A 10,718-nucleotide genomic window follows, 5' to 3' on the forward strand; every position below is an offset into this window, starting at 1 on the left:
CCCTTAAAATCATTAATTGATTATTTAATCGGATCGGATAATTATTTTCTGGATAATTCAGACTTTAATCCATAAATCATTTGACCAAATACGAATATCCTTAAACGAATACAAATGCAAATTCAAATTTGAATTTCAACTATCCATTTACATCCCTACTTTTGAGGTAAGATGAGATCCCACACTTTTCACTATTGTCTTCTCTTATTTTTCTTTTAATGTTCTCTTATTATTTTTGGCAGATATTTGTTAGTTTGCGAATTATATACTCCTGATGGCTAAAATTTTGCACATGAGTAGAGGATGATGTTGACGTGATAACATACATTCTGGGAGTTGTTTACTTATATGCGATTGGAAATTAGTCAAAGCTTCCATGATTTTGTTAATGATCATCACTATGCCTTCACTGCTTACGATTTCAAGGGATATAAATCTTTTTGCATGGAGTGACATTCATATCCACCATTTTTTGAATTCCACCAAATAGCTCCACCACGTTGTTCAATCTCATAATCAGTTTATGGGGGTTGATCTCATGTCAATTTTCAATGGGAATTGATGTGGGTTGATATGGTCATGGGTCCTCTCACCTTGTAAGCTAATTTATGAGATTGAGTTCTTCCAAGACCATATCATACTTGGACAACCCTAAAATTTTTAAGGCTCACACTAGCAAAACAAAGAAACTAATATAAAACTACTAGAAGCCCATGGCTAAAGCCTAATAGACCAAGTGGGTGCACTACACTCAATGTTTTTTGACATGAAATAAGTTCTTAATTCTGAGGACTCTTCCATTATACTTATTTTTTTAATCTCTATTTTTCCACTTGACAAACTCTGAGTAAAGGGATCTTCGGGCCGATATATCCACAAATTATGGGTTCATCTGTTCTATCTCATGGCAGATATTCGGATTGTGGCCTCTTGGATAAGTTTATCAAAGTTTCCTATAATTGAAATTTTTGCTCCCATAACGCATTAAAATGATATAAAGAATTTATAACCCATCAACAAGAGCGATGGAAGCAAAGTTTGAGCTCAACCAGTCCTTAAAGGAACTTAAAGGAAGAGTAGTATAAAAATAAAAAAAATTTATTGCTATAGTTAAGTGAAATGAAATTATACGAATAAAGATAATAGAAATCAAAAGAGAAACTAATTGGGTAAATATCTGGTTGAAAGGTAAGTATCAAAGCCAAAAGATGGGCCAAAATCTTGGTGACATTAGATATTGCCACATCTGGCCACGTCAAATAAATGGATGTGATTGTTCAGAGTGCTTAAATTGGAAGAATAGCTTAAAGAAAATTATAACACCAAAGGGTTAGCACAGTTGGCTTGGAGGGGACATGAGACTCCGCTTCAGGAAGTGAAGTCTCGTGATCAAAACTTCGATGTTGCATAATTTCTTGGGCATAATTCCTTGAGACCACCCGCCTAAGATTCACTAGGGCCAGAAACTCCTGGTTTATACGTGGTGCTCAGAAATTTTAGGACCTGCACAGGGGGGATTTCAGCCCGTGGGCTGAATTTTTGGTGTGGTGAGCCTAAGTCCACATAAAATTTCAGGGCTTAGCTTGGCATTTCTGCCCACGGGACCAAGGTTGAAATTTCAAAGTCTTGGGTCAGGCCTCAGGCGGGGCCATGCTCTAGGCTGAGACCTTGAGTTGATCTCAGCCCAGCTTGGCACGGTCAGGGTCCTGAGCTCGCCAGGACCAAGTCCCACCCACCCTGAGCCCAATACGGCCGGGCTTGGACGGAGATATCGCAATTCAATGGTAAGGCCGGACCAGGCGTCCAGAGAATCGTAGGCTGGGCTTGGGTTTTCAAAAACTCGATTCAACCAGAGCGGTTATACCCTTATTATTGAATTATATTATTTAGGATAGTTTGGACTTGGGAAAGTTAACTGTAGCGCCACTAGATTAGGGGTGTCAAAGGTCGAGCCAAGTCGGTTCGTTTAGGCTTAATTGGGCTTCCCTACTTTAGGACATTGCATTGTGATCGGCCAATATAAGTAATCGGTGCTGATATGCTAGACATGATCCCATTAGTAAATGGTCGATCAGGTATTGGTACCTTAAACATGTTGGACTGAATCAAGCTATTAATCGATCCCCTAGTTAGGTGCCCGTCGGGTAACACTCTTACACCTGGAATGACCAATTAATAAACAAGTTGGGCTGCCATTAATCAGGCTGAGCCAATTCAAGCTTTAAACGGCCAGAAAGGTTCCTTTTTGAGGGTACTCCCGAGAACAGATCCAGTGGAGACGGGGTGGGGCCTGTAGCTCAGAGGATTAGAGCACGTGGCTACGAACCACGGTGTCGGGGGTTCAATCCTCCCGCCACACCGGCCCAAAAGAAATGTCACAATATTGGTTTTTTTTACAGTCGAAATGATTTATGAATAAAATAGTAATTAAAAGAAAAATATTAATACATAAAATAAATACAAGAAAATATAAGAAGAAATTCGCCCATTACCTATATATTTAACCCCTTCCCTTACAAAGGCCGGACCTGTAATTGACCCCCTATATTAGATGGTCTGCATTCAGCTCGTGGGCCCAAATAGCATGAGAAACGTTAAAAACTCCAAGGGTAAGGACCCAAGTAGGGGAAAAAGATTTTGGATCAGGAAGGAGACATGGATAGTTCCCAGCATTTGAGATACATTTATCCTTGATACTAAGGAAATTTTTTATTGGATAAGGGAAAATTTTATTAGAGAATTATACGACCAACAATGATATACATAGCGGAATGTTGGGCAATCAAGAAAAGGAATTTAAATAAACAAAGTGTAATAGAGATGAGGACATTGAGAGGGCTTTGCGGCAAGACTAGGAAAGATAGAGTAAGGAATGATCATATTATAAATGATTTGAGAGTCGCATTAATCCAAGACAAGTTCCATGAGAACCGATTGAAGTGGTTCGGTCACGTTCAACAACAACCTTTGGATGCCCTAGTAAATAAGAGTGACCAAATTCAGTTGATTGGAGCTAGAAGAGGTAGGGGTAGACCTAGACTCACTATTGACGAAGTGGTAAGAAATATATGCAATTGGTAGGAATTTATTCTAACATAACTACAGATAGAATTTTATAGAAGACAATAACCTATGTAGCCGACCCCTTATAGTGATGTTTCCATGATTTCACTTCTTCTCTTACCTCATCTTATTTCCCTTATGTAACCTCTGTATATTCTTATATCTATATCAGATCTATGCAGTTGACCCATTTAATTGGGATAAGGTTATAGTTATTGTTGTTGTTATTGTATTTAGGAACAACTTTATCCAGATGGAAAAATGAAAGCTGGGGTAGGTATCGATGAATTGTATCGGTATCAAATGAGACCGGTATTGATACCGGACCTATCTAAATTGGTTGCACGTATCGTTTCAGGGGTAAAACAGTAAAAAAAATGTACTTTTTTTGAAAAAGTAAGAGCCAAAAATGACCGATACACATTGACCCTTACCGATACCAACCCATATTGTATTAGTATGCCGATACCAATACCAATACAAATACGGATAACTAAATCCTTGGTTTGGGGGGTGGGGGAAATTCATATGGCGTCTGAGGCCAAAAAGTGGCTGTACAAGATTCAACAGGAAACTAGGATATCTAAAGAGCTTTTGCAGGGTAACCAACTACCCACTTACAAATCGCCCTTGTTCATGACACCAAGAAGGAAGAAGATCCCAGACATGTCAAAGAAAGTCCACAAACCAACCATGTAATTAATATAGAGATTTCAAAGATTGGTAGGTACATGGAAGACTTCTGGTTTCAACCAGTGCTCATCCGCCTCTAGTACATTAATTTCCACCAAAAAACAGAGAAAAACCTCTGGTTCATACCTTTCTCATATTCTTTTAACTTTCTTCACCAAACCTCAGAAAAGCCATTTTCCCATTTAAAGCTATATAATTATTAACTGATCTTAAAGATTTGAATACAATATCACCCTTTACTACTAGAGAAATTTTGGGTCTTCATTGGGGGGGGGGGGGGGGGGGTGGAGGTGGAAATCTTTTGACTTTAAACATTAACCACCTACTTAGTAGATTTCGTATCCTCAATATGGACTTCCTATTTTCTTGGTGGAGAATTTATTACTCTCCTACACATAAAAATTCAAATAAAGCTAATATGAAACCAAGTGGAATCAGGAGAGATGTAATGTCGTCAATGCAAATTAATTGTCACAAATTCAAGTTATTAACAAGTATCACTTGAGATCTGTACTTCAATACCACGGGACATCTCTTTTTCTTAAAGCTATGTTTGGTTGCAAGGGGAATTAAAGGGAAGGGAAGGGAAGTGAAATCTTCGTACGTAAAAAGGAAATATAAGTAATCATTACCTCATGTAGGGGTGTCAACCGGTCGGGCCGGTTCGGTTTCAGTCGGGCTTAATCGGGCTTGAAGACTTTCAAAGGCTACACCGTGTCCGCCCATTTAACTAATCGGGCTTAGTTATTAAGGGCATGATACACTTTATATTCGATCGGTCGGTCTCGGGTTATAATCGGGCTACCTTAATCGGGCTTTAATCGGGCCTTAACCGGGCTACGGACATGTTTAATGTTAAACGGGCTTTAACCGGTTTTTAAACGGGCCCTCTTTAAAATGTGCTATTATATTCCGGCCCACTTATGCAAGCCAAAAAAAATGACAATAAATCAATAAATGATACAAAATATAACCATTATTTAAAATGTGAACATGTCTTTACTTTTTAGTTTTTATTCTTTAATTTGGGGGGTAAAATAGGTATTCTACAATCATTAAAGGGTCGGGTCAAGTCGGTGCACAATAGGCCGGTCTCGGTCGGGCGTTATTCGGTCGGTCTCGGTCGGGCGCCCGACGGTTCAAGTAGCAAAACCGAGACCGACCATTTATAAACGGGCCGGGCTCAAGCCCGACACGTTTAATAAACGGTCCGGGTCGGGCCGGTCTTTAAACGGTCGGTCCCGGTCGGTTTACCCGGTTCGGGCCACAAATTGACACCCCTAGTCGAGTTGACAAAGGACCTAAGAGAACTGAAATCTTAAGGGGTAATCGAGTTGGCAAAAGACCTAAGAGAACGTGTGGTTTTAAGTTCAATTCTTCTCATCTCTTTGGACCACTCATGGAATGGGGTGTTTATTGTTGTTCTTTATGTGTTTTTGTAAAAGTTAGATGGATCTCATTAGGTATTATAGAGTTCATACAATTGTAGGGTCAATATGGACCTTGGCAAAAAAATGTCTGATGGGATGGAGAACTGTTTTGAAGTTTTTCCTGTTTTGAAGTTTTTCCCGCCCAAAATTGGACGGAAAGTCATAGTTTACTGTGATTTTTGGCTTTTGATGTTTTTTGGGTATCTGAAAGCTTTTCCAAGAAAATCTAATTTTGACTCTTAATTCTAAGAATGAAGTTAGAATAAAAAAATGAGCCCCAATTTAAAGCCACACGACAAAGTGCAATTCTGGAGCAACTTTGTTGAATCTGTGCTGAAAGGTTTCTTAAGATGTGATGTGCATTGGATGCGATTCAATAGAAGTGTTTTCGCAGTTAAAGGATAAGAAACAGTAGCAAATGGATGAGGGAAAAAGACATATCAGTCCTCCTAATTGACTACAACTCATCATAATGAGAAATTTTTTTTTAAAAATTAATAAATAACAATGCTTATAATTTTTTATTTTTTTTCCAACTAATTGCGTCAAGAACCCAGGCCAATGAGTTCTCTTGAAGTAAACTCGAAAGCCTAACGGAAGGCTTGCTTGCTTCGTTCACCTCAACCTCAAAATCGTTGAACTCTTCAATCAGAAACCTTTGAAGAAGAGAATTTGGAAATGCAAATAATGGATTCAAACGTGATTCTCTAATGAGGACAGCTACTTAGTGCAACTGATTGGCATAAAGTGCAGTTGAATATTTGCATATGGGTTCTTGGTTATGAGACTCCTACACCCCTCTTGTATACGGTCCCCCTTTTTCTTTGCAACATAAAAAATAATTACAGAATTAAATATAGGGTAAGAGATTGTTGCTTGATTGTGTAATCCTTCTTTACACCAACGATGTGGGGACCAATGAGAGCATACATAGAGGCAACAATAGAGGGTGGGTAGTAATTTCATACACCTTGTATGTGGTGTAGTGTAGGGGCAATGTGACTAGGTAGTTTTATTTTCCTCTTAACTGTAAAATTGTATCTCCCAACCCTACCAAACCTTTATTTATTTATTTTGATAAAAAATAAAAGGGTTCTCCGATAATGATCATAGCCCCCAAGCCGAAACCCCCATACGATAAGTAGCGCTTCTATAGGACCAACAAACGATAGTAGGGCATGCCGACTTGAACCCACAACCAGCTGACTCGAGCGGTGATGAGGCAAGGACTTCCTTCCACTAGGGTACGTATCAACCCCCTTAATAAATGTGTATAATCACCAACCACCAAACCTTGATCAACATTAATAAATGGGTTCATGATTTAAAAATCTTTTACACCACGCTAATCATGAAATTGTTACCTTAAGTCCTGACCCAGCCACTTCTTGGCCTGCATACCAAGGCTTAATACCAAACACATCATGTTACATTGTTACCGATAGGAATTCTTTTTTAAGGATAGTTACAAGGCTGGCTAAGTGGCCATGGTTTTCCTGCATGATTCCTATATTTGTGCTTCCCTTAATTCTGGTTTTGTAGGGAGCACACTAGAATCAAAGGTCAAAGGCATTCTCAAACAAGTTCCACAGGCACAGTGATTAGGAATCATCCACTTACAATCTGGACTAATTGTGAAGTTATCATCAACATGTTTCAACAAAAACAAGAAAGTTGGCCATAAGGGTTAGATTTAATCAAATAATCTCACTTATCTCATACTTAATTGGCAAAAGTAATGGAAATCCCATTTTTGTTGACTTTTGTTATTTTCTTGTCTAGCCTTTGAAGTTGGGAATACATCCTATTCTACACATACTAATGGAGAATTTATCCAAACTATTCCAAAGCCAAAAGCATTGCAACAGAGGACAAGACAAACACAAAGAAAAGTTGAGATCTCTAGTGCTTGAAAGCTTGGATTGTGTCCCCTCCCTCACCCTGTGCTCATGTTCTTGTGGGATGGAAGACTCAAACAGTCCCCATACACACACTCTAACCATTTTCCCCATCAAAGATTCAAAACTTTTAAAATCAGCTACCCATTAGTCTAACTACTTCCTTAAAAAATTTGGTCTGGCTCTTTACTTCTTTTCTCCCTTAATGAAAGAGAGAACTTTTCTTGATCATAACTCAATGTTGTTGTTGTTGTTAATTAATATTAGGTGGTGTACTTGGTGGGTCTTCTCAGGGAAGCTTCTTTGTACTGGTCACCTACTTTTAGGCTAAGTGGAGTGTTAATACTGTCATTCCACTAGTAGTTTTGATGGATATTGTATCCCTTAGGTGGCCATGGGCCAAATTTGGTGAGTCAATCAATTCACCTTTAAGGCCCACCATCTACTGGAGACCATCAAACCACATGGACTGACAAAGGAGAGTTCCATGGCTTTTATAAATCATTGTACATAAGATCTTAAAACACATCATCTGCATCTTCATGGTATCTAAACCAATTGACTATATATTAACTTTCTACTTTATGATCCATAACCTTATTTTGCAGGGTATTAAGGTATTAATTACTCAGTGTTGGGAACAGAAGATATCTGAAAAGCTCACTGTGATTGATTGTGACAATAGGAAGTTGAGAAACTATGTGATTTAAGGGAGGAAATGGAATGGAGCCTACCCTATTATTTTGAATGAATTACTTTGTGGACTGTGAACTGGAGAAGATTCAAATAATTAAATAGGCCTAAATCTTCTCATTCTAATTGTTAATTCATTAGTGATTTCATTGTTAATGTTATATAATTCATTAGAGTATCAATTACTGAAATTATAGAGTAACTTACAAAGTACCTTTTCATAATGGGATCCTGACTACATGAGTGAAGACTCAACCATTTATAATCCATGGAACTCAATAAGGAGAAGGAGATGGTTCACTTATTTTTACAAGAAGAGTGTCCATCAAGGGAGTGTCATTAATGAACTACTTCTCTTTAATTGGGTATTTTTAGTGCTCAACTACCATGGATAAACAGAGACAACTCAACCCCAAGGATAAAACAGTTATTTTCTTTCCTTGTAAGTTCAAATTTGAAGGAAAGGTTTTAGGAGCTTCTACTGATGATTAACTTTTTGACTAAAAGAGAAATGATTAGAGAAACTTGGTAAAATATGTGAGTATTCCTTATAGCAGGTTTTCATTTGTCTCTAGATTCTCAACTTGTCCAACAGCTCTGTAAAAATGGTAATTAAATTTCAATCCTAAAGATAGCGATGCGGCAGAAAAATCTTCAAAGTATTTCAATTCTTATGCATATTATAAAGGTTATGAACTAAAATTTTTCAAAGAACTGTCATAATGTAATTCCAACCTCTTAAGAAGATTTTCCCAATGAATTCAAGGATTTATGAGTGAAAGAAGACTAAAACTCTAAAAGGATGACATACCTAGAAGAAAAATTAGGAACAATGAAAGGTGCATAAACCTATAACCATATGTTATATGAAATTTATTAATGATTATGTTGTGTTAGCTGAAACTATCTGTCCACCTCCCCTATCTTACAAAGCAACAATCAGGTGCATTGAGAACTTATTTACTGAACAAAGAAAACATATGGTTTTCTCTCTACCATAATACAAGAAATGGAATCTATGCATTACACAAGCTGTATCATTTACTATATCCAGTAATATGGCATCTAACATTCCTAACAACACTAGATAGAAATAATCTCTTCCTTCACCAGATGCCCAGCATAAATTCTCTGTTTCTTTTTACATGTGCCTACATACTTTTCTTTTCCAATTCAACAAGCTGCAACCTCTATAAACTGGTTTATCACATATTTTGCTCTATATATGGGAATAACTTGATGCATTCATGGGGTCAAGTCCCCAAAAAGGAATCCAATATTAAGAATCACTGCTTGCAAAACAATCACACCAAATCTGTTAGTGATTTGGGTTGCTTTATTGGAATCCAATGCTGAAAACTAACTGAAGCACCAAATATTTGAATAATGGAAGAGATTCTACGGTTTATTTTGAGATAGAACTCATTAAAAAAACAGATTTTTTTTTTTCTTTTATTAGCTTGAAAGAAGAGAAACCTAAGAATGTCAGGTCCATGCTAATAATAATCTTACAAACTAAATCCCTGCTTCCCACCACCAGCTAGAAGAGTGTAAATAGAGTTTTATAACATCATCTCACATATAATGCTCTTCCTCTATGGATGTTCAGTTTCTGCACAAATAGAGGGTGTTTGATGTGACAGTTAAAATATCAGTTGCAGATGGTTTACCATCAGCTATTATTAACATAATTTGGAAAAGTTCTTTATGATAAATAAAGAAAAGTACTGGGAATGCTAGGAAACAGATGTTTCTTATTCTTCATATTTATTTTTGGGTTGGTAAGCATTTCAATTTATGTTGCCACAAAGTCAAGTTCCCTTGAAAAAATAACTAAGAAAGTGCAGCTAAAAGATTGTTGGGGCAGAGTTCCAGTCTACGATGTTGAGATCAGAGGTCTGAGATAAGCACTAAAGAGTAAAGAAGCTGTAGAAACCTGGTTTATCAATTGAACAAAGCTGTTAACATTGTTGCCACTTGTTAGCCAGCCAGCAGATTTAAGAGGGGATCAAAGTAAAACAACTCGACTCTCCGGATAAGAAAATTTTTAAATTTCAGTTATTTTTCTCTTCAAACTGGCTTGTGTTTAATTCAGAACAAAAGAAGATTTAAGTATTTTTGCAGATTTGTCCTTTTTAAATCCTTTAGAAATTGTAGTATAGATGTGTTTCTTAACTGCTGAATGTAAAACAAGCCACCCACCACATCAGCTCCTTGCACTGAGCCTCATCTTGGTTAGAATGTGTTCTAAAATTAAATTCACATTACTTGATTTCCTAATCAAATTGAGTACTTGAAAACAGTTAACATCAGCACTTTTAACTGTTGGAGCACAACCCATTACAACCAAGTCAACTCTCATAAATAACCTTTGTTTGTGTGTGTGATCTTGTGATGAACAAGTGAGTTTTCCTTCCAATTTGAATCCAGCCGCAGCCAGTGTTCTTTCTCAATCCACACTCTTTCACTGAATCTCTCAATTGCCAAACCTTATCCCACCTTACTACCTTACTGTAGTATAAACCTTAGAGCTTCTTCTAAGCTTCCAAGTGAGAGAAGCATATGTTGAGATTACTACATTGAGGGAAGCAGTTCTTTACTTAAAATTGTACCCAAAACCTTCTTAGCTGGATCTATACTTAACTACATTTAGCATACACATCCACAAAGGTTGCAATGGATATGCAGGAGAAGAGCTCATGCCTTTGAACATATCCATAAATTGTTCTTCCATACTTTAATGACACTAAATCTGTGCAAGCTGAGAGCACACAGACAATACTCATGGTATCGGGTTGGATATCCCTGCTTGCATTTCCTGGAAAAATAGATTGCATCACCATTTTGTGCTAAACCAGAATAGTCCAAGAGATCCAGTTAGGTTACCCAAAAGAAAAAAGAGATCCAATTAAGAACATGGTTCTCAGTATCAGTATCAGCT

This window comes from Macadamia integrifolia, chromosome 4 (genome assembly GCF_013358625.1).
Source record: "Macadamia integrifolia cultivar HAES 741 chromosome 4, SCU_Mint_v3, whole genome shotgun sequence".
Lineage (NCBI taxonomy): Eukaryota > Viridiplantae > Streptophyta > Magnoliopsida > Proteales > Proteaceae > Macadamia > Macadamia integrifolia.